At 44.9% G+C, this 23,299-nt stretch overlaps 1 non-coding gene across 1 annotated transcript; it reads right to left on the bottom strand.

Annotated features, from left to right (window-relative positions):
• Positions 1-12,634: 12,634 nt before the first annotated feature.
• On the bottom strand, positions 12,635-12,706 carry TRNAC-GCA (transfer RNA cysteine (anticodon GCA)). The gene has a single exon. It is a non-coding gene; the product is annotated as a tRNA-Cys (tRNA).
• Between the last annotated feature and the right edge of the window lie 10,593 nt (positions 12,707-23,299).

Genomic DNA, 23,299 nt, shown 5'->3' with positions numbered 1-23,299 from the left:
TCCCAAGATCTTGAGAATATCATTTATTCTATGTCCTTTAGGTCATTCAATGATAAAATGAGGACCATAACAATAATTCCTGCTATTCAGTTGGGGTAAGAACTGAATGAGATAATCCATGTAATATAGTTAGAGCAATTGTTAACACAATGAGCACTGGATACATGTAAGATATTCTTGAACACTTACTCTCTGCTGGGATCTTTGCATATCAGATCACTAATTTGCAGGACAACCCTGCAAAGCAGTTTACAGGTATGATACATTTATATCAGATACAGTATATAAGTATGCTTATACATAACATACAGTATATAAGAACAGTTTAAAGAATAATACTAAGGGACTTCCTTGGTGGTCCAGTGGGTAAGACTCTGTGCTCCCAATGCAGAGACCCGAGTTCGATCCCTGGTCAGGGAACTAGATCCCACGTGCATGCCAAAACTGAGAGTTTGCATGCCCCAACTAAAAGATCCAGCATGCTGCAATGAAGACCCAGCGCAGCCAAAAAAGAAAGGGAGGGAAGGAAGGAAGGAAGAAAGGGAGGGAGGGAGGGAGGAAGGGAGGAAATTAAAAGAGCACACATGACCCACTACTTCGATTAAGAATAGAACAGGGCTTCCCTGGTGGCACAGTGGTTGAGTCCCCCTTCCGATGCAGGGGACACGGGTTCATGCCCCGGTTCAGGAAGATCCCACATGCTGCGGAGCGACTGGGTCCGTGGGCCATGGCCGCTAAGCCTGCGCGTCCAGAGCCTGTGCTCCGCAACGGGAGAGGCCACAACAGTGAGAGGCCCCTGTACCGCCAAAAAAAAAAAGGAATAGAACATTACCAGTTCCTAAGCAACCTAAATGTCCATTGAAAGAGGAATGGATAAAGAGGATGTGGTACATATATACAATGGAATAAATTAGTCATAAAAAAGAACAAAATAATGCCATTTGCAGCAACATGGATGGACCTAGAGATTGTCATACTGAGTGAAGTAAGTCAGACACAGAAAGACAAATATCGTATGATATCACTCATATGTGGAATCTAAAAAACGGATACAAAAATGAACTGACTTACAAAACAGAAGTAGAGTCACAAATGTAGAAAACAAACTTATGGTCACCAGGGGATAAGGGGAGAAGGGATAAGTTGGGAGATTGGGATTGACATATACACACTACTATATATAAAACAGATAGCTACTAATAAGAACGTGCCGTATAGCACAGGGAACTCTACTCAATGCTCTGTAATGGCCTATATAGGAAAAGAATCTAAAAATGGATATATGTATAACTGATTCACTTTGCTGTACACCTAAAACTAACACAACATTGTAAATCAACTATACACCAATAAAAAAAATTTTTTAAAGAACATTACCAGTTCTTTATTTTTATTTATTTATTTATAAAAAATTTTTTTAAACCAGAACACTTAATGCATGACTAACCGTTGAAACCCATAAGATGAACTGTATGCTGCAACAGCTGCCCTCTTGGGTTTAGGTGTTGCTCCTTCACAGAATCCATGCCTGAATCCACAGCATACAATTTTTAGGTGCCTCATTCACTGGTCAAGGCGATATTTTGCCTTTTAGCCTTGGCACTCCATTATACTTTCTCTTCCTCTTGGCCAGGTAGCCACATTTGCCACAGGTTGACTTCTGAAGGTGGGAGGCGGCAAAATGTATGCACCTTACTGTGACGCTTTCTCAATGATGACATTCCCTTCCTCACCTCTTCTGTGGCCAAGACCAAAGAGATTACCAGTTCTTTAGAAGCCCCTCCAGTGACACTATCCTTCCTCCTCCCCTCCCTTCCCTTTGCTCTTTCTCTTTTCCTTTCCTCCCTCTGTACATTCTTTCGTCCATTCTCCTCCTTTTAAAGAATTCCCTCTTTTTTTTTTCTTTCCGCACTCTGCTATTTCACAGCTATGAAACCTAGAGCAACATACTTAATTCTTATGAACTTCAGTATCCTTATCTATAAAATGGGAATAATAAGAACAATACCTACCTTACAGGCTCGTGGTAAAATTTAATGAGATAGTGTTTGTGTGAGGGTTAAATGAGATAATCTATGTGAAACCTTAGCACAGACCTTGGCATATGGTTGGAAGTCAATAAATAGTTGTTTATATATTTATTATCATTTTAAAATCATTTCTTCTCTGATGGAAGAATTCTGTGGTATAATGGAAATAGGCCTTTGGAGTCATAGAGACCTGGGTTCAAATTGTGGTTCCATTATATACCAGCAGTGGCTTAATGAAAGTCACTAAACCTCTCCATCTATAAAATGGGGGTGATGATACTAATGGTCAGTAATTGACCACACAGGGTTGTTGTGAGGATCAGAAGAAATGACACATAAAGTACCCAGTAATCAGTTAAAACCTTTCCCTTCCTCTCTCCTTTTCTTCCTCTTTCTTTGATAAATTTTCTTCCCAACAGGGGTATTAAAAGCAGCTGTGTGCTTGTGCAGTTTCTCCTAAACTCTGGATTCAGCTCGGCAAGTGTTTAACAAGCACCCACTAGGTGGCTACAAACACCTTCCTGGCTGGTGTGCTGTTATGCCTAGGACACTAATCCCCTTTGAGAAAATGAAGTTCTAGGATCATCTCTATTCCTGGGTCTGGACCCCTGGGATAATTTTTTCAATAATTTCTAAAAAGAAGAAAGAATAAGAAGTTGCTGAATACAACTCTAGGCCCTAACCCCAAGCTTGTCACACACGACAGCTTCAGTAACAACTTTATCCAGTCATGTGCTGTCCCAACTAACATTCTCCAGCTGCCCTAGGGGTTTGTAATACAGTGAAGGTTGACACACCTGAGGCCTTTCCCAGAATAAACTCCATTGTCTTCTCCTACTATGATCCCAGCTCTGGCCAACAGATAGAGCCATTTCCTCCCTCCCTTCTCTTCAAACTGCCTAAGCAGAAAAGATGTTGCTCAAAAGATTTGTGGTCCAGGAATGGGAGAACTGTGGCCATCACCAGACACCAGAGCTAAAGAAGGGTGAGGGCTGACTACTACCAGGAAGAATCTATTACATCTAAACTGGTGAGGACAGAAAGAACAGTCAGTTCCCATCAGGGTTTCAGCCCTACGGATATCTGGAACCGTTTAGTTTTTTGTTGGGGCTGGGAGAGGGCTGTCCTGTGCATTTTAAGATGTTTAACATCCCTAGCTGCTAGCCTCTAGATGCCAGTAGCATTCCCCTCCCCAACCAAAAATGCCTGTGACAACCAAAAATGTCTCAGACATTGCCAAACGTCCCCTGTGGGGCAGAATCACTCCTAGTTGAGAACCACTGGTTTGCAGCCACTAATAGTGTTGGGGCAATGGTCTACATAGAATAGACTCCTGGGGACCTTCAGGGGATGTACTCTGAGGGCCACCTGCCCTGACAGCCCAGTTTCCAATGCTTGGGAGTTGGGGGAAGGCCCTTAAAACAAGGAAACTAGCCCTCACCTGTTGAGTAAGAAAAGCTAAGGGGGTCACAAAGAGAAGGGAAGAGAGCAAATGTGGAGTTGAAACCCTCGTGGTTAGGATTAGACTGTGAGGTGTGGTTTTTTTATTTTTAATTAATTATTTAATTATTTATTTATTTATGGCTGCGTTGGGTCTTCGTTGCTGCGCGCGGGCTTTCTCTAGATGCAGCGAGCAGGGGCTACTCTTCGTTGTGGTGCAAGGGCTTCTCCTTGTGGTGGCTTCTCTTGGTGCGGAGCACAGGCTCTAAGCGCGCGGGCTTCAGTAGTTGTGGCACGTGGGCTCAGTAGTTGTGGCACACGGGCTTAGTTGCTCCACGGCATGTGGGATCTTCCCAGACCAGGGCTCGAACCCGTGACCCCTGCATTGGCAGGCGGATTCTTAATCTCTGCGCCACCAAGGAAGTCCCTATTTTTAAAAAATATTTATTTTATTTATTTGGCTGCGCCGGGTCTTAGTTGCGGCAGGTGGGCTCCTTAGTTGTGGCATGCAAACTCCTAGCTGCAGCATGCACGTGGGATCCATTTCCCTGACCAGGGATCGAAACCGGGCCCCCTATATTGGGAGCATGGAGTCCCAACAACTGCGCCACCAGGGAAGTCCCCAGGTGTGGTTTATTTTAATCTCTAAAGATAAAGAAACTGAGGCTCAGCGATCAAGCAACTTGCCTAAGGTCAAACACCTAGGAAGTGATAGAACTAGATTTCAAACCCAGGACTGTCTCCAAAGCCTTATGCTGCAACTTTGGGACTCCTGGAGCCTTATTTATTCATTCATTCATCCATCTGTTCATTTAACAGCTACTTAGTTTCCACTATGTGCCAAGCTCTGGGAATAGAGTGATAAACAAGATAGTCAGTCCCTACATTCATGGACCATGTTGTCTAATGGGAGATAAAAATGACAAAGAAACAATCATACAAGGAATTAGTCAACAACAGTTATAAGAGCAGTGAAGGAAGCACTTAGGGAACTAGACCTGTGCTAGACTATGGCCAAAGATGGCTCTAAGTCCTTCTATCCCTAGATACATGCCCTTTTACAAGGTGACTTTTCATCAAGAAGTGAGTCTATTTCTCTGCTGTTGAATTTGTGCTGGCCCTATGACTTTCTTTAACCTATTGGTAAAACAAATGCAGTAGAAGTGACATTATATGACTTCTGGGGACCTTCAAGGGATGTACTCTGAGGGCCACCTGCCCTGAAAGCCCAGTTTCCAATGCTTGAGAGTTGGAGGAGGCATCAAGGGACCTTACAGCTTCTACTCTCACCCTCTTGCTGCCCTGAAGCCACCATGTAAGGAAGCCCCAGGTTAGCCTCCTAGCTGTCTCAGGCATTCTAGCTGTCCCAGCTGTTTCCACCATTTTGGCTGAGGCTCCTTACAATGAGCAAGGCTATCTAGGAACAGCTAGCAGCCAGTCAACCCAACAACTGACAGCGGCTGCAGAGGTCACCCAGGCAAGACTGAGCCCAGTCAAACTGCAGAATCATGAGCAAATGGTTAAGGGAAGTTTGTTATCCAAAGACAGAAATCCAGTTGAAGGTCCTAACCTGATCTGGGGGTGGGGAGTGGGTCAGGGGAGGCTTCCTTGAAGACATAGGTTCAAGCTGAGACCTGGAGAATAAGTGGGAGTCAGCCTGGTAGAGCATGGGGGAAGAGTATCCAGGCAGCAGAGACCACCATTTGAAGGCCTTGAGCTAAAAATGGAACTGTGTTTGTCTGAGGTCCTACGCAGGGAATGGTGGCACGAGATGGTCTAAAGAGAGAGGCAAGCCCAGCATTGCAGGCAATGACCAGTGAGTGAAGTGCTTTACTTACCACCCACCACCCATCTCCATCTCCATCCTGGACCGACTTTTTATCACATTCTGAATACATCCATGGGCTGTGTCAAGCATGTAAATTTCATCCACTGTGTATGTCAAAGAATTAAAAAGTTGAAAATACAGATGCACATTAACCTGCCTCCCAGAAGCTTGCAAAAGGTTGAGTCACAGTCTTCTGGGGATGAATGATATGAAGATGACAAGGCAGCCTGAGCACATGGTAAAAAATGTATTTTTAATAGCTGCGATGACCGTCTAAGCTATTATGGCCCCATCTTCACTGATCTCAGCTCATACTTAAATGGAAATTTACTTGAAAAGCCCTTTCTTTGTATAATGGGAAGGCAGGCTTGTCCAATTCCATTTCCCCAAGGTAATAGCTCCAGGATGTAATGGGACGCCTCGCTACCAGCCCTGCTCATCGGGGGCTCAGAGCCTGGGTACCCCCCCTTCTCAGTGTTCTTTATCCCTATTACTCAATAAGGTCCCCCCTAAGGATGCCTCACCTCCAAGGTCAATGCTGAGAACTGTTAGGAGGAGGGAGAATTGACTGGGCTGATATCACTGTGTTGCTCATTCTCTTTGCGATGGGGGAAGATGATACAGCGGGAGCTCCTTCTGCAGGGGCAAAGAGCTAAGCCTGATCACAGCAGGCTTCCCATCAGGCAGGCTTCCCTCAGGACAACCACAGGACCCCACACCCAGGCTGTTCATTGGTTCCAGCCACCCGAGGGAGGAGGGCAGGAGTGGGGTGGCTCTGTCCTTATCCAACCTAGCAACTCCTGCTTTCTCTCCTATCCCAAGAGGGTCCCACTGCGAAGCACTACAGAAGAGGGGATCATTCACTTTTTTTTTTTTTTTTTTTTGCGGTACGCGGGCCTCTCACTGTTGTGGCGTCTCCCGTTGCGGAGCACAGGCTCCAGACGCACAGGCTCAGCGGCCATGGCTCACGGGCCCAGCCGCTCGGCGGCATGTGACATCCTCCCGGACCGGGGCATGAACCCGTGTCCCCTGCATTGGTAGGCGGACTCTCAACCACTGCGCCACCAGGGAAGCCCCAATTCACATTTTTTTCACTACAAAAGTGAATATTTACTTAGGATAATAAAATAAATCATACAAAATTACACATTAAAAAAAATGACAGGGATTTACTTGGCGATCCAGTGGTTTAAGACTCCACGCTGCCATTGCAGGAGGCGCTTGTTCGAGCCCAGATTGGGGAACTAAGATCCGCGTGCCGCGTAGTGCGGCCAAAAAAAAAAAAACTGACAAATCCCATAAGCATTACAAAATCCGAGGGGGGGAAACATGTTTTTATTAATTAACTTCCTGACATACCTCCATAATACATTTTTTCCTACATTTTAGCCTGCAATTTTTTTTCTTCAAATTTGAACCCTTTCACTTTACCAACCCTGACTTACAAGAGCTTCCTTTTGTTTTTCTTGCTCTTGTTTTTTTTGTTAAGGTATAAGAAACATACAATAAAATGTGAAAAGTACCCATTTTCACATGTGAAAAGTAATTTGATCTTAAGTGTACAATTCAAGGTTTGTTTGTTTTCTACATATGCACACACTCATAAAACCACCACCCAGATCAAGGTAAAGAACATTTCTGACAGGTGTTTACTCTTAATCCAGTTCTATTACCAATACCTTTTTTTTTTAATTGACTGAGGTTCAGGTATTAGGCTATGAGCTTTATGAAACATGATATCATTTGATCCTCATAACAAAGTACCACTATCATCTCCATTTTACAGATGAAGAAACTGAGGCTTCAAGAATTTAAATGCCTTGCAAAAGGTCACCCACAGAAGCAGGGGCCAATGTGGCACTCAAACCCGGATCTGCCAGACTCCAAGGCTCATGTGCCTAACCACTGCTATAGCAGGGGGCATCTACTGGCATCATTTCAAAGTAACCTACTGCCTCCCCCATTTTTGTTTTATTTTACTTATGTTCTCCAGGAACCTCTGGGCTTCCCTTTAAAACTTGGATGGAACAAGCTCCACTTTCAGCATACCCCCTCCTGTGAGCTCATTGCCTGGCACCCGCCCCCTGAGGAAGATATCAGAGGACCCTCTACCAGCCCACTGTTTCTGGCAGCACAGTGACCACTCCACTGAGCTTGCGGCCCCTCCTGAGAAAACAGCTCCATTCTCACACTTCCCAGGGTCCATGAGTGTGGAAAGCACAGCTCAGACCCGAGAATGCTCTTTATCTGGAGTTGGAATGGAAAAGTCACTCAGTCTTTGAACAAGTCCTGCTTCAGCCACTTCCTAGTCAAGTAACCATGAGCAAGTTGTTTTATCTCATAGAATGAGAGTTTCCTCAACTGGAGTAGGAGGGTACTAAGAGAAGCTCGCTCATAAAGTTGTTCTGAGGATGAGATGAGATCATGCCATGCAGACAGTCATTCCACAAAGATTGTTGCATTTCCAACAGGCAGGGGGTCCAGTGTCCCTTCACACTTGCCACATTACCTGCTGGGTCCAGGTCAGGAAAGGATCAATCACAATAAAATTACAGAGTGGTGGCAAATAAAAATAAGAAGTAAGGGAGAAGAAGGGAGCCAGGAAGATGAAAGATCTGGGCAGAGAGAGGGTGAAGTACAAGCTGAGAGTCTTGAGCTGGCACCTCAGACTCAGGAAGGAGCCCTCCCTGGGGCAGCCTGGCACTGAGCATTTAGGCCTTCCCTGTCTTTGGATAGCCTCCCAGACAGCTCACAGCTTGCACCTGCCTACTCCAAGGCCCACCTGGTTGTTGGAGGCTAATGAAATCCCCCTTTCTCGCTTCCTTCCTGCTTTGCCCTCCAAGCTAAGGCTGGTCCCAAGCTGACCCAAATCCAGTAAACATATCTCCACGGTGTTGACCTCATGCTGAGGAGGCATCTGGCTCAGTCCCAGCTCTTTCTGCCAGGGGACACACAGAGACATGCATCCCATCCTCTAACACCCTCCCCCTGCACCCCCCCTCAACACTCGCAACCTGGGCAAGAGAAATGCATCTTCTCTGCTGCCTCTCTAATTTGAGAAGGTAGACAAGAAGGCTAAACCCACTCCCACCTACACGGTCTGAAGAAGACTCATGAGTGCCCATTCGTTGAGCAGCACTAGGGGCCAGGGGACGGGGGTACGCACTTGCCCTAGCGCACTTGCCTTAGTAAGTGCTAACTGCTATGCCTAAATTTCTCTAACCCGTACAACCCGGGGAGAGAAGTGTTATTTCCTCCTTTTTACCCATGAGGAAACAGGGTCTGAAAAGTTAACAGTGTGGCACAAGGTCAGTGGGTGGCCAAGCCAGAATCCAAACTCAGGTTTATCTCTAAAACCTAGTTGTTTTAACTCATACATTTCGATCTAAATTAACTTTTTGTAGTAAATGCTAATGTTCCCAGATCAGAGTTGAAAAAACTAAGTCTCAGAGAAATTTAGCAACTCACCTGCAATCACACAATTATTCCTTTGCCCCATAACTCTGCAATTACATGATGATACCTTTGCCCCATTAACTCTCATTTGCTAATCTCCTGCATCCCTGTTGACTGCCCTCATGGAACCTGTCATTTCTTGCCTCAGGTTGGAGATGACTGGGTGAGCATCCTTCCTCCCAGTCTGCCACCCAAGGTGCCTAGTGAGTGCCTAGCTGTTGGCCTCCATGCTTAGTCAGTCCTTGCTACTTGAAATTGATCCCAAATGGCTGCCAGAGCCTCTCCTCAGCCTCTGCCTCTGAGGGTCCCTTGGGCCCAAAGAAGTGTGATGACCTCAGATTGGGCCAAAGGCAATAACAAGGAGCTGCCGGCATCAAGCCTGGGGTAGCAGACAGAAGGCCCCAGAGCAAGTCTGATTTAATCCTGTAATGGAAGGTGACTCAGATAAGGCTTTTATCAACCCTTCCTAGGCTGTGGGGAAAAAAGGACCACCCCAGAGTCATGGAGAGATGCTTTCCACTGTCCTAGGGCTGCCCAAGGGTCCCTGAAGGCCTGGCCCCACTGGAAGGACCAGGGGAAAGCAGAGGTATCAAGGGGCACTTGGAGGAATTTGTCTCAAATTTTCAGGACTGAGGGAACAGGAGGGAGAGGAGGAGACTTGGGAATTCATATGTTCAGGCAGAGAGGATATTAAACCCTAACACTTAAAATAATAACAATAACAATAATAACCGCTATAATTTATTAGGCATTGTACTAGGCTTTTAAATGCTTATGCAGTAGGTACCATTATCATCCTTATTATAGAAGAGAAAATCAGACTGAGGAAGGTAAGTCACACAGTTACTAAAACGGGAGAGCTGGGACTTCCACCTAAATCTGCCTGATTCCAATGCCCTCTGGCCTCACCATGACGCAGATGGATGGTACACAATCACTCTTACTCACACACGTCTTCACTCCTGGAACCTTTGTTTGTCAGCACCTCAGGCACTTCGCCTCTTCCTGGAAGAATTCCAGGAAGCTTTATGTAACCACAAGCTGCAGCCTCCCCAACACCATAAAGGGGAGAAAATACAGGATAAAGCTAGGTGAGATGACCAATCAGGAGCAGAAAGGCTACACAGCCCCCACCTCTGAACCCCCAGGGGCAGCCATACCAAAGGCAAAGTGGTATCTGGCCTTCTGCCAACTGCTTTCTCTGTCCCTCGGCCCCTCCCCCAGCCCTAAGCTCCCTACCCTCACTTCTCATTTTTTTTTCCTAGATCAACTTTACTTTCCAAGCCCCTACTCCACTCATCTTGTTCATTCAGGAACACTTCTAAGTACTCATTGTTAGCAATAGACTAGGGATTCACCTCCCTTGCCAGAGAGAAACACATACAATGCAATATTAATAGCAATAATAGCTAACACTTACTGAGCACTTACTATATGCCAGTCACTTTTCTTTCAATTTGAGCTTGAAAATGTAGGCAGAACAAGCAGTAGCTTTTATGTCAATTACAAGGAGACTAAGTCAGACAAGGGGAGGAATCTAATGTTCCATAAGCTTTCTCTGCATGGAGGCCCAGTACCCTCAGGAGACAGAGGAGCATGGTAACAAAGATCATGGACTCTGGGCTCAGGCCACCTCGGGTCTGAGGTCAGCTCCATTACTGGCTAGCTATGGATTTGTAGACAAGCTAATTCTCTGAGTCTCAGTTTCTTCCTTGATAAAATGTAAATAATAGTACTTATCTCCTAAGGCTGTTGAGAGGATTAAAGAAATGATGTTTGTAAAGTGTTTAGCAAACTCCCTAACCCATAATAATCAATCAATTTTTAGCAATTATTACTTATTAAAATAGTGTTAGGATGAAATAGCTAAATTGCAAACTTTTTTAAAGCTCTTCAGACCTAAGCAGGATTTTTTTTTTTTAATTGCATGGTTGTAGTTGATTGGACTTAAAACTACCGTGCTCCTTGGGACTAAGAGGTCAAGGGCTTTCCACATCATTCTGCCTGCTGTTTGGAAGCATACTTGGCAGGAGCTGTTGTAACAGAAGTGGTTTGGGGCAAGCACCTATAGATCTAATTTTCTGGGCTTGAGCAGAAATTACCACTGGGAGAGCCGCAGGGGCAGCATTTTTGGATTTGTTTGCTTCATACATTAGTTTGCTAGAGCTGCCTAGCAAACTAATGTGGTAACAAAGTACTACAAAATGGGTGGCTTAACCAACAGAAATTCATTGCATCACAGTTCTGGAGGCTGGATGTCCAAAATCAAGGTTTGAGCAGAGTTGGTTTCCTCGACGGCTGTGAGAGAGAATCTGTTCCAGGCCTCTCCCCTAGCCGGTGGTTTGCTGGCCATCTTTGGTGTTCTTGGCTTATAGTATCACCACCTTGATCTCTGCCTTCACCTTCACACGACATTCTCCCTGTGCGCTTGTCTATGTCCAGTTTTTGTCTTTTTATAAGGACACTAGAGGTACTGGATTCGAAGCCCACCCTTCTCCAGTTTGACCTCATCTTTTTTTTTAATTGAGGTGTAGTTGATTTACAATGTTTCTGTAACAGCAAAGTGATTCCGTAAGTTATTACAAGATATTGAATATAGGTCCCTGTGCTATACAGTAGGTCCTTGTTGCTTATCTATTTTATATTATATATACTAGTGTAGATCTATTAATCCCAAATTCCTAATTTATCCTTGCCCCCCCTTCCCCCTTCGGTAACCATAGGTTTGTTTTCTGTGTCTGAGTCTATTTCTGTTTTGTAAATAAGTTCACTTGTATCAATTTTTTAGATTACACATATAAGTGAGATCATATGAAATTTGTCTTTCTCTGTCTGAATTACTTCACTTAGTATGATCATCTTTAGGTCCATCCATGTTGCTGCAAATACCATTACTTCATTCTTTTTTATGGCTGGGTAAAAATCCACTGTGTGCATGTGTATATATATATATATATATATATATATATATATATATATGTATAAAACACATCTTCTTTAGCCATTCATCTGTAGATGGACATTTAGTTTGCTTCCATGTCTTGGCTATTGTAGTCCTCATCTTAACCATATCTGAAATGGCCCTGTTTCCAACTAAGGTCACATTCTGAGGTACTGGAGGTTAGGATTTCAACATATAAATTTGGGGGGATGGTGCAATTCAACCCATATCATGTTAGAATTTCTTGACTAAGCTCATGACTTTAAACTCTGGAAAAAAATTTAAGAATTTGTGGGTGTTCATGTTGACCTTCTAAGTCCATGAACCCCTCCTCTCCACCCTTCTCATCTACCTACTTTTCAATACTTCTACCCCAGAATTAGAGTCCTCTTCAAAATCACCATTTTACTTTCCAAAGCTTTCAAACTCCTTTTCAGTCTGTGATGACCATACTGAGGGCTCAGTAATTATCCAAAAATTATTTGTCGAATAGGCACTAAGCTCTATGAAAACCACAGCAATCAAGACCCAGTACCTGTCCTCACAAAGCTACTGAGTAGATAGCAGAGCATTTACTTTAATTTTAATTTAATTTTAGAGCATTTTCCTTTTTAAAAAATAAATTTTATTTATTTATTTATGGCTGCTTTGGGTCTTTGTTGCTGCACGTGGGCTTTCTATAGTTGCAGCGAGCGGAGGCTACTCTTCGTTGCAGTGCGCAGGCTTCTCATTGTGGTGGCTTCTCTTGTTGCGGAGCACAGGCTCTAGGCACGTGGGCTTCAGTAGTTGTGGCACGTGGGCTCAGTAGTTGTGGCACGTGGGCTTAGTTGCTCCGTGGCATGTGGGATCTTCCTGGACCAGGACTCAAACCCATGTCCCCTGCATTGGCAGGCGGATTCTTAACCACTGAACCACCAGTGAAGCCCAGAAAAGTAGACAAGGGGGCACCTGGATTTGAACAGGGGACCTCTTGATCTGCAGTCAAATGCTCTACCACTGAGCTATACCTCCTCTCATTTTCCTTTAAAATCTGGCTCCAGCACCAACTTTTGTCACATTTTCATAATCATTGTAGCTAATAAAACATTTATGGCTTTTAATCTGTATGCCAGGCAGCAGGCAAAGAATTTGCATTCACTACTTCATTTAATACTTGGATCAATGATATGAAGTGGGTACATTATTATCCCCACTTTACTGACGGGGATAATAGACATTTATAATTATATACTCTCAGATAGCTTTTCCCTGTTTATTTTTTTTTACAATTTTCTTCCTTTTTTTTTTTTTTTGGCCACACCATGCGGCTTAGTTCCCCAACCAGGGATTGAACCCAGGCCCTCAGCAGTGAAAGTGTGAAGTCCTAACGACTGGACCGCCAGGGAATTGCCTTCCCTGTTTCTTTAATTAGCTCAGTGTAAGTCCTCTAACCCCACCCATCCTTAGGTCCTCAATATCCCTTTAGACAAAGTGAGAGAGTGGCATGGACATATATACACTACCAAACGTAAAATAGATAGCTAGTGGGAAGCAGACGCATAGCACAGGGAGATCAGCTCGGTGGTTTGTGACCACATAGAGGGGTGGGATAGGGAGGGTGGGAGGGAGGGAGACGCAAGAGGGAAGAGATATGGGAACATATGTGTATGTATAACTGATTCATTATGTTATAAAGCAGAAACTAACACACCATTGTAAAGCAATTATACTCCAATAAAGATGTAAAAAAAAATCCCTTTAGAAACTACATGATCATATAATATAATTTTTTTGAGAACTTCCAGGTGCTGTTGCAAATCAAACATTTTGAGCCTTTCCATATAATGACAAAATATTCAAGAAAACATGGGGGAAAAAAGTTTCTCAACTAGTTTGTTGATAATTTGATTCATAACTGGTTTTACTGATTTGTGCTTACTAGTTAACTGAGGTATGGGTGTGTTTTGAGTATATAAGCTCATTTGTAAGAAAACCATTCAAGTTTTTAAAGAAGTGTGTTTTACCTTATAAAGGGACAACATTGCCCTTATCCTAGAATAGTCTCTTTGGGTTGCAAGGAAAAGAGAGGCACTCATGCTAGTGTAAGAAAAGGTGAGTACTAATGGTTGGGTGTGTATACTGCATAGACTTCAAGGACAGGAAATTAGCATGGCTAGGCCTTATGGAACTGAAAAAATCATCAGGAACAAGTCCATTTCCATCATTTTCACATAGACTAAAGCTAAATGGCTTCTTCTTTGTATATGTCTCTGTACTTCTCCGTATCAGTTTCCTCAGCTCATCCATCAGCTGTACTAGTTCTGGAGTCTACATGATGCCCCACAATTGACTGCTTCAGTTCCCAAAAGAGGAATCTGATTTGTCTAGCTTAGGTTAAGTGTTCACTTGTGGTCCAACCAACAAATGGCCAAGGGGACAGGGTCATATGGCACAAACATGGCTGCCCAGGTCTAGCTATTTGGCAAGAACTATGATTGGGAACAGTTCCTAGAGAAGTGGACCATAGATGACAAACCAAAGTATGAATACTAGAGAGTTCTGAAGACTATAATGACCTAGTTGACCAGACTCCCTATTTTGTTCCAAAATATTAGTTGGCAGATAAATTTGTGAACAATTCTAACATGGCTACCATTTCTTAAGCTCTCACCTTAGTATCTTATTTAACTTCACAACCCTTCCAGATAGGCATTATCATTCCTGTCTTACAGATGAGAAATCTGAGGCTCAGCAAGATTAAGTGAGAAGTAGTCACATCACGGTGAGCTAGGATTGGAACCTGAGTCTATTTGACTCCAAATCCTGTACTCTTAACTTCTAGGAGTAGGAGACTTATGCTATTACAGTAAAAAGCAGTTTTTTAGCTACTGTTCTAGCTTAAAACCATAACCTCAAATATATTTGTAAGGTCTACAAACGTCTTTAAATTGCATTTACATCAATGACTCATATGAGTCCCTAGCAACCTGTGCAGTAGTCAGGGCAAGCTCAAATGAAGTGCCTCGAATTCTTCTTATCACATTGTAGATTCACCTTGCCTGTTGGACCAGTGAGTGAGAAGTAGTAATCAGACAGCTGACTTGGCAGCTACAATCCACAGAAGATGTGTACATCGAATGTTAGATGTGAGCAAATGCTTCTAAATCAATTGGACCGCCCTAGAGATTTGGCTGGCAATGAATGAGAGTGTGAGGTGCTTTTGACACACGCATCCAGCATATGATTTGAGCGAAAATGTCCAAGGGCAAGGTGGGACTCCCAGCCCCAGGCTCTAGACTGTGGTAGCTGAAGACCTAATCTGCTGTCTGCAACTGGATTGCATCAAGGGCAGTTTCTGGTCTCCTGGTTCTCCCGAGTCATTGGGAGTTGTGTGGGTTAAGAAGCTCCTCTCCCCAACTCCCACCCCCACCTTTAAACACACTTCTCTAGCAAAGTTTGGTCTCTGTAGCCCCTTTGCCGGTAATAGGAGATGGTACTTCTCCCCCACCCACCAAGTTCAGAAAGGAAGGCACAACAAGATTTCTTGTTCACTGAGAAAACTACCTCCTTTACATTTGGCTTCTTTTCCATTGAGATCAAAAGTTGCAAATCAATCAGGAGAAAACTGCCCTCGGGACTGTTGAGCAGACATTTTCACTCAAATCAGATGCTGCATGTGTGTGTCAAAAGCATCTCATACTCTCATTCATTGCCAGCCAAGTCTCTAGGGAGGTCCAATTGATTTAGAAGCATTCACTGCACACATCTGTGGATTGTAGCTGCCAGGCCAGCCATCTGATTACTACTTCTCACTCACTGGTCCAATGGGCAAGGTGAATCTACAATGTGATAAGAAGAATTCGATGGAATGAAAGACAGAGCAGCTGTCCTCCACACTCCAGGATCAGCAAGCTGAGAAAACTGAAGGTACTAAAAATTAACCAGGTTTTGAAGCTATCATTGAACATTTACCACATACCAAGGGTTTGGCATACATTAGTTCATTTAATCATCAAAACAACTCTGGTAACTAGATGTTATTAATATCTTCATTTACAGGTGTAAACAATATTTTAGCTATGGAAAGCAGAATTTCTTAAACATAATAAATTATGAATAGGCTTTATGAGTGGATCATCATCTCTAAAACTAATTTCTCTCACAAAAGGGACCTGGGAAGAGCTCTCTGGGCAGGGTGGTTAAATGGTTATCACTTTTACTGCTTTGCCCCACTATCATCTTCTGTAAAAAAAAAACTTTAAGTGCACTTCTGTAGTCAGACAGATCTGGATTCCAATCACGGCTCTTAGAGTAATCAGGAAAGTGAACTCACTCTTAGTATTTCAAACAGAGGGAATTTATTTATTTAGTTAGTTAGTTAAAAAATAAAAAGAACTTTATTATTACCTGTTACATCTCCTATATTCCCCTCCTACCCCCTCCAAACAGAGGGAATTTAATACTGTGGCCACTCAGGTAATGGAAGAACCGAGAAGCCAAACAGGGGAAAGTGAGGTGACCCAGAGATTAGCAAGAGCAGGAAACCGCTACCATCCCTGGTCTGGAGTCCAAAGTAAGGGAGATAGAGCCCAGAAGCTGCCAAGGCTGAGGGTCCCCTGTTTCCTCCTGTCCTCAGCCCCCTAATCTCGAGCCAGTGGCTCCCATTGGCCAAAGCCAAACAAAATTCAGCGACAAGGAAGCCTGGGAAATGTTGCCTGCTCGGAGGTGGGTTTGGGGTAGAGGGGTCAGGGGAACCCATTTGTGACACGGAGTATCATAAGGGGAGCAATGGATATGAGGGCAAACAGGCAAATGATGGACCCGGTTCTTGCTAGTATCAAATTCCACCTTTATAAAACAATTTCTGTCTTACAGTGTTGTTGTGAGAATTAAAGGAGCAAATCTAAAAGAAGTGCACAGTCCCTGGCACATAGTTTGGAGGCAGCTCTAACTAATTTTCCCCAGACAGGAAAACAAGATTCAGACAGATGAGGTGATTTGCTTAAAGAAAGAGCCTGGGGTTTCTTTGGCGGAAACTGGTGTGATCTTGGGCCCGTCACTTTATTTCTTTGAGCCTCAATTTCCTTACTCTACCAACTCACTGGGCTGCTGAGGAGATTAATTCTGTCTGCAAATATTGATATTTACTAAGCACCTACCATGTGCCAGGCTCTGTGAGTGCAGATAAACAAGGCAGACTCACACAGTCCCTGCCCTCCTGCAGTTTACAGTCTGGTTGGGGAAAAGACATGATAAGAAAGTTGTACAGACCACCATGAAATGACGCTGTGATAAAGGCCATGAAGAAGTCAGTACTGGAAGGGTGGATTACATCGTGGCCTGGCCTAGTCTGGGAAGGTCAACTTGGCTTCCTTGTGACTAAAGTCAGTGGGAGGGGGCCTGGTGAGGAGCCAGCCACCGTGCCCCCTGCCTCCCCAGGGTCAGGCTACAAAACTCGCCTGAGAGGACATCCCGCATCCCACGTCCGGCATTCCCCCACCATTCGCAGGGGCTCCGGGCGGCGTAGGCCCTTCACAGCAAGGCACCGCGTCCCTCGCGGGGCCGCCCAACCTAGGCGCATCAGTTCCCGCGCTCGGCGGCCCCGCGTCCCGGGCAGCCGCTGATAGTGCGCTAATGCGTATCGAATTTTTGTTGAATTCAGCCTGCGGCCCGCGCAGAGAGCGTGGCAACAGCGCTGCCAGAGCTTCTTAATTCCCTTTGCTTCGATCCCGCCGTTAATGACATAACCTTCTCCTCTAATTAACTGACAACTGCATTAGGCGACGCGCCTCCTCCGCACGCCGCCTGCGGCTTCCCCACCGCGGAGACCGAGCCGGGGCAGAATCCGCGCCGGGTTTCACTCGAACTAAACGGGGAGACCTGCTATGGGGGTGGGGAGGTGGGGGGATAGTGTTTCAGGATAGGACGCCCCAGCCGCCCTTATCACTCAAAAACGTATGCTGTTGTTTATGTTGTTGTTTACTGTGTGCTAACATTGGGCCAAACACTTAACATGCTTTAGCTTACTGATTCGCTACCACGACCCAGGAAGCAGATAAATTGGGGTTCACAGGTGAAGGAACATAGGCGATAACCAAGGATTGTAGCAAGCGAGTGAGGGAGGCAGGACTCCCACCCCTCCTACCCAAGCTTGTGCCCTTAACTCCTAGGCTACCTACCCTCCAACATGTAATTTAGACTACACTAAATATGAAATATAGTAAAGGCGAAGTGCTGAGCAGACTAGCTGACACATAACAAGCACTCAATCAATTTTGGTGGCAGGATAACTTATTGAAATGCTAATTTCCATCTATCCTCTTCTGCCTCCCCTCTCCCGGTTGGCCATTTCAATCAAGTGGTCCCGGCAGCCGAGGAAGCAGAGGCAGCTGCCTGTGGTCTCTTGCCAAACACAGGAGACCCAAACTTTGTACTCTGTAGAATTTACAAAGGGTTTCTCCTCCCTATCCCTCATTCAGGCACATGCACATTACATGCTGGAACCAGAGCAGGACTTAACTTCAGTTTCATTTGTAAAACAGAAGTGTTACCTTTAGCTCTAAGATACATTTTTCCAAGCCCTACTACCTGCAAGCATGATATACTAGGGGTTTTGTGGCAATGGTATTCATCTGGGCAGGACATGTTCACATGCATTACAGATTACTGAAATGATCCGGCTGTCATTCACTGTTCTCTCTTCACCTTGGTTTCTGTGCCTTTATTTTCATTTTGTTGTATTGTGTATTTTTTATAAGCCACCTGAAATCTCTTCTGGGCTGAAGGAGAATATGAAAAAAATACATTTAAAAATTAAACACTCATTTTCCCAGTCAGCCACTCAAGTATTAGCCTAACTTTTCCCCTCTGCACAGAGGGAATTGCGGTTTTTTTCTCTGTGACTTGGCTCTCTGTGTTGAATCCCCTGTTTGCGTTCAAAGGGAAAATTAATGAGGTAACTTCTCAATGCCTCAGTTTTATCATCCTAGAAGGGAGAATGGTCTCTATTTTACATGGTGGCTGTTGAGTGACAAGGAGCTATTTTTGCGGCGGTCCTGCGGGACACACAGCTAATGAATTTGCAGGGGTGCTGCTAAAGCAGCGTTCCATAGAGAAAACTTACAGAAATGGGAAGAGTAGCAAGTGTGCGGCGAACCACTGTTGCCTATTGAATTCTGGCATGACTGTGTCGGACCCTGGCGAGGGACCCACAGCCTTGGGCTAAGCGGCAGGGTTAGGGAAGCCCAGACCCCTCTGGGTATGAAGGGTTCCGATATAACTGTAATATGACAGAGTAGAGCCTTCCTGGTTATAATTAAACTGGTGTATGTAAAGACGCTTCAGTTACTCAAGCATTATACAAAGGAAGATGTAATGGTGATAACAGTCCTATGTTGCCATGCATACCATACTCCTACACGTCTTTAACACCGCTCCATGTTGGGAGTTTCTGGGGCCATTTTCTATCTAGCATAGTACACGGTTTCTCAAACTCTAATGAGCATGCCAGTCGCCCAGGGCTTAATTAAAATGTAGATTGTGACTTCAGTAGGTCTGGGCAGGGCCTGAGATTGTGCATTTCTGTTAGCATCCCAGATGATTCTGAAGCTGCTTCTCTAAAGAAGGTATCAAGCATTGTTCTGTTTGCTCTGTCGCAGGAGCACACCTCATAGCCTTTAAACTCGGCCATCTTTGCCTGGTGTGCTGGCATCTGTTTAGGGTTGCCAGATGAGATGTGTGTGTCCCAAACATACTTGGCTAGAAATGATTCCTTGTTTATCTGAAAGTCAAATGTAACTGGGCTTCTGGCTAAATCTGGCCACTCTAAGGCCCCACGAGCCTCTTCCCGCTTCTAGTTTGCTTCCTCTAATCTCTTGTGGGAGGGAGGGTTGAAAACAACTTGAAATTACAGAGCTGCCAAGAGTAATAAGTCCTCAGTTATTTTCTACCTACACTTGCAAAAAAAAAAAAAAAAAAAATTAAACAGATGGTACTTCCCTGGTGGCACAGTGGTTAAGAATCGCCTGCCAATGCAGGGGACACGGGTTCAAGCCCTGGTCCAGGAAGATCCCACATGACGCAGAGCAGCTAAGCCCATGCGCCACAACTGCTGAGCCTGCGCTCTAGAGCCCATGCTCCGCAACAAGACAGGCCACTGCAATGAGAAGCCCACGCACTGCAACAAAGTGTATCCCTCACTTGCCACAACTAGAGAAAGCCCACGTGCAGCAAAGAAGACCCAATACAGCCAAAAATAAATAAATTAATTTTAAAAAATTAAACAGATGAAATAGCAATGTAAGTGTCTGGCCAATATTCATTAAGTTGAATTGGCATTTGAAAGTGAGGAAACTGAGGCTGGGAGAGGTTCACAGAAGTGTTCCAGCATGGCAACAAGAGAAACGTCTCTGTCTATGCTTCATCTAGCACCTCCTCTCTTTCCTTCTACTTGCTGGGAGTCACCTTCCCACCTCAAGCTCCTGAGATCTCATACTGTCCACTTCCTGCAGGAGAAAACTGGATTTAACAAGTCCCTGACACCCAACACTGAAGTAAATATTAGATCAGTATATCCCCAGACAGCCATTTCTTCTCCCTCTCTGACAAACCTACCAGACACAGCTTTTTGGCAATAGGGCCCATGATTTTTTAGATCAAGAGACTGAAGCTTGGCAAGATTAAGCAATTTGCTTGAATTCATCCAGCTGATAAGTAGTTTTGCTGAGATGCAAAGGCTGAATCCACTTTCCATTGTGCTCTTTTCACTACAACACGCTTCCATTGAACAGCTAGAGAGCTGCGTTCCCTAAAACACTCCTGGCATGCAATTCCTGAAGAATTAAGTGTATTTGATTTGGCCTAAGAGGGGGTTCATTTCTGGGCTCCTTCACCACATCTCCCTCTCTTCTCCTATGTGCGGGAGGGGAGTGGAGGGTAGGCAACCAGCCTGAATTAGATGGTCTCTTTCAGAAGACACAAGGAGGCTTTGTGATGGAGGCTCTTAAAGGGCACAGGCAGACTCTGCCTGGGGCAAAGTTGGGGAATGAGGCAAGTCTCTTAAATGCCAGGCCCACCACCACTGAGAGGGAGCCATGAGACATGGAGAAATGAGACTGCCTCTCTTCTGATATCCCACAATATAATACGCTCATCTCTCAGGCTTTCCTCCCTTCCTAAGAAACACTTCTATGCCCATTTCTATCTGTTGAGCTTCTCTTTGTCCCTTGAGGTTTCTACTCAAACACTGCCTCCTCCATGAAGTCCCCCACAATGAATTAACTGCCTCTTCCTCAGGAGTCTCACAGACCCTTAGATCACATGCACTTTCACAACAAGCACAAATCCTGCTTCAAAAACACTTGCCAGTGATTAGCTGTGTGACCTTGGGCAATAATTCATTTCTGGACATCTGTTTCTCCATCTGTAAAATGGGGATAATAGTGTATGCCCTCAGAGGGCTGTAAGGAAGTTTAAATTGGATTACTTACGCATGTGAGACAAAGAAAAAATATTAACTATATATATTCATGGTGTAAATCTCTCCTCTGAGGATCATGTTGTGAGAAGAGATTCTGTGGAGATGGCTGCTTTGTGTATACAATACAGGGAGACAGATGGGGAAAGAGCATTTCAAGTTTTGCTGTGTACTTTTTTCAAAAGACTGTGCAATAGTTATTAAAATTTTTTTTCAAATATTATGGATGCCAGATGATACCATGAGGAGACAAGCCCATGAGGCAACTCAGCTTTAAAAAGGATACACATGCAAAGCTCTCAGTGCGATGTTCAACACATATCAAGTACTCAAAAAATGATGTCTCTATTATTTGTTTATCTCCACCACAAAACTTGTCTTCATTTCTACGCCAACCTACTGCCTGCCATACCCAGTCCACAGTAGGTGCAGCAGGAAGGAGTCTCCACGGGAACCCCAAAGCCAGCCAAAGTCTGGGAAGACCGGACTCTTGGAATGAACACCCTGACACTTCAGTTGACCACAGCAACTGGTAAATCAGCATGGGGGCGGGGAGGGAGGGAGCAGCTATTTGCTGGTATCCCTCTGTGGGGGATAGGCTATCCCTTCCTGCTTGTCACTGTTCCAGGCCAGACAGACTCACTTCATCCTCTCACCCACACACTGATCTCTGCACCCTGGGACATCACCAAGGGGTCCAGAGGCCACGGAGCTCCCCATGGCCAGGGACACCAAGCATGCCAAGCCAGAATTCTGCACACCAGTTTCCCAGGACTCCTGCCTGATCCACAGGGCCTGGCTTTCACAACAGTAGCTCTGCAGTTGGGTGTGTCCCCAGAGGAGAACCCTCCCCCTGGACAGTGTGGTAGGGAGTTGAGTGACAGGAAGACCTGACAACACCTCCCCTCAAAGAACTTCAGTCACAGCAGACTACTTGTCATCCTCCCAGCACTCCCTGCCCTTTCTAGTCTGCATTTGCCCACTCTGATTTTTGGGGTGCCCTTCCCCAAATTTCTGCCTGATAAACCCTACTCATGCCAGGTCCAGTCCAAATACCTTCTCCTTGGGGCTTCCCTGGTGGCGCAGTGGTTGAGAGTCCGCCTGCCGATGCAGGGGACACGGGTTCGTGCCCTGGTCCGGGAAGATCCCACATGCTGCGGAGTAGCTAGGCCCATGAGCCATGGCCGCTGAGCCTGTGCGTCTGGAGCCTGTGCTCCGCAGCAACGGGAGAGGCCACAACAGTGAGAGGCCCACGTACCGCAAAAGAAAAAAAAAAAACAAATACCTTCTCTTCTAGGAAGTCATGCTTGTAGCTTAAAAGAGCTCTCTGAACCCACACTCCTCATCACGGCCTCTGTTGAAATTTAGGTAGTGGTGTCTCACCCCAACACTGGACAGACGTGACGTGGATCAAAGATTGCTCCTGGGAGTCAGGGAGGTTGAGGTTTGATTCCTAGATCAGCCACTTGTTAGCCCTGTAACCTTGGACAAGCTGCTTAGCTTGGCTATATCCCCTTGTAAAACAAGGAAAATAAAAGAGGATACTTCCGAAAAGTAAATGAGACAATGCTCTTTAAGCCATTAGCCTGGTGCTTGGCACACATTAAACTCTTAATAAATGTTAGTTATTATTATTGTCTCCTTCACCCCCACAACTCTCACAGTATGTCAGATAAGCCCTGACCAGCTCAGCACCTGAGGGTGGAATTTTATTGGACCAAGTCTCCCATGTGAATAGGCATCCTCCTGAGAGAAGCAAAGATGCTGAAAAGAGACTGGAATTTCTGAGAACCCAAGATTCCATGAGAGGAAATGAGAGTGAGAGCCTATGACTGTTGGTAAGAGGGGCTATAGAGGCAAAGATGGAGGGTTATCAGCCAAGGAAGTGGCTGTGCTTTTGTTGGGGAGAACAAACCTTTTCTTCTACCCTCTTAGGGTCAGTAACTGGAGGCCTGTGAATTAAGCTAACAAAAAACATATTAACAGGAGATAAGGCACAATTTTTATTAATATTTACCTGCATGTGAGTTTACAGAAAAGAATATAGGACTTGGGGTTGGACTAGGGGCCTTATATACCCTTTTAACAAAGGATAGAGGGTTTGGGCCCCAAGGAACAATAAATTGTGCAGAAGTGACTAGGAAATCTAT

Source organism: Orcinus orca, chromosome 3, assembly GCF_937001465.1.
Source record: "Orcinus orca chromosome 3, mOrcOrc1.1, whole genome shotgun sequence".
NCBI classification, from domain to species: domain Eukaryota; kingdom Metazoa; phylum Chordata; class Mammalia; order Artiodactyla; family Delphinidae; genus Orcinus; species Orcinus orca.
This window is presented reverse-complemented; position numbering and strand designations above follow the sequence as displayed.